Raw genomic sequence first — 2460 nt, 5'->3', positions numbered from 1 at the left:
CAAAAGGTATGCGCAAGGCACGTCTGGAGCCAGGTAGGTCAGGATCGGGAAGGGCAGCCTTCCCACCGAGGGGTTCTTTGGCCATCCTGAACAGGTGGTCGAATTGGTCCTATGACGTGGGGGGTCCCCGATGAGTTAAGTTCTACGAGACAATTTACAGGGGGGCAGTCAACTGCCACAGCATCTTGGGGCGGCTGATGAGTTGCTTAACGGCGGTTTCAGTTGCCCCGGGGGTGGTTAAAAATGAAAGGAAGGAAAAGAATTCTATGGATATGGGCTCTTTTTTTAATAATATTGGTACTGTAAAGCCATTCGTTTTTTATTTTTGTTTTATGTTTTATTTATTGTTTCATTTTAATATCAGGGCTATTTATACTTGCAGTGTTCTCAGTATTTGTGCTTAAATGTTCTGTGTTGTAAATAAAATGTAAGGGCCCTTTACACCCTTACATATAACGAACCTGATGGTGATTTAAATATTTTTTAAAGAATGTGACGAGGGGTAATGACCGTAGAAGTCAATGCCCATATATCTATAAAAAAAAAAAATAATAATAGGCCAACTCGCTTAATTAAACTCACGTATAATTAAAAATGAGATGATCAAATCCATAAAAAGTGTTTTTTGAGTTATCAGTTCTATTTTTTAGTAAATTCTCTTTATGAAAAGATTATACACAAAGCAAATATTATATTCTAAACTCAAAAATAACTTATCTCTTATCAAAAATGTTAAATTATCAATAAAAAAAATTGACTTTAGGTAATGGGATTAAAGAAAAAATGTTTTTTGTTTTATTTTATCTTTAAGTACCACTATTAATAATTATAAATAAAAATACCCTCATTATCTTATTACCTTTAATTTAAAGACATAACATTTATTATTTTTTACTTTTTAAAAGGTTATCATTGTCATGATGTAGTTACTATTATTATTATCCAAAAAAAAAAAACAAAAAAAAAGAACCGATGTAATTCAAATACACTTTAAAAAACACATTGCGTATTTTTATTCGTTATTTCTAATAATATTTTTAATCTATCATTCATTTACTATTAATTTAATTATTGAATTAAAGCTTTAAATTATTTTAATATCAAATTATTTTTTATATCAGATTATTTATATCTGTCTTTCTTGATTATCTGAAAACTATTTTATTTTTTCTTATTCAATTACTCAAGTACTGTGCTTTTAAAAAAATAAGGGTTTTAAAGATATTTTACTGCATTTAAAAGAAAAAAAAATTAAATATACCTATATAATGTATATAACCTACTACACAAGAGCTGACCTTCCACTTTGGAAAATTACCTTCGACCATAGTTATAAACAACGCACCTGATTTAAGATAATTTAAAAAATCTGATGTGAACTTCCTTGTACGCCTATTAAATTACATAACACTTTTTTTTTTTAATGAAAAGTACATAAAATTTTTATTTCATTAATAACTTCTGATATTTTTTCATTTTTTTATTTTTATTTTTTATTGTTATTGAATTATTATTTATGGAAGGATTGCTTTTACAATCAAAGGTTTAATAATTATTAATAAATCAATGTATTTAAGTTAAAAAAAAGTAGAAAGTCTGATTCAAACCGATGTGCCTTCTCTTGTAAGATTCAAATATTTCATTAATTAAAATTTTATTTGGCTATAACTCTGGAACCAATGAAAATAAGTACTACTTACGTATATCGTTGAAAAGCTGTCAATGAGGGCTTTTATTATTGCAGTTAAGGAAACGTCCAAAATCCAAAATTTCAACATCCTTCGGCTAATCGTTTTTGAGTTAAGCGAGATACATACGTTATGTACGTATGTACGTACAGACGTCACGCTGAAACTAGTCAAAATAGATTCAGGGATTATCAAAATAAATACTTCCATTGAAATCTGAAAACCGAAATTTTTCGTTATCACAGTACTTTCTTTATTTACTTCATACAAGGACGTAAAAATGAATCAGATAGAGAAAATCAAATAATCTGTTTGAATAAATTAACTCTTTTATTAGAGAAAATTATTAAACCGAAAAAGATAAAAATTTTAATAGTATCGTTTAAGAAATTTATCTCAAGTTTTGGACCTGCTACATTTTAGCAAAAATGTTAAAAAATCCAGTTTTTTATTTTGTTTAGCAGGCGGAAATGTCATTCGTGTTACATTCACTTACATCGAATAAATTGATTTATTAAAACTTTAAGGAAGATTGTTTTGTTTGTTTAAAAAAAGTGTTAAATTTATCAAGAATAATTACAAATTAATAATATAATTTATTCATGCACCTGAAAACAAAATAAAAGCTACGATGTTCGATTTTTCTGCCTTAGCTTCCTCTATATTGATGTTGTTTTTGCACGATTCTGTGTAAGATCTATTACGTACGGCTAATTAAGCTTTTTTGTGTTTATTGATAAGAGAATTATGATTATTGTCTATCAGTTAATGA

The sequence above is a fragment of the Lycorma delicatula genome, chromosome 1 (assembly GCF_047948215.1).
Source record: "Lycorma delicatula isolate Av1 chromosome 1, ASM4794821v1, whole genome shotgun sequence".
NCBI lineage: Eukaryota > Metazoa > Arthropoda > Insecta > Hemiptera > Fulgoridae > Lycorma > Lycorma delicatula.
This window is presented reverse-complemented; position numbering follows the sequence as displayed.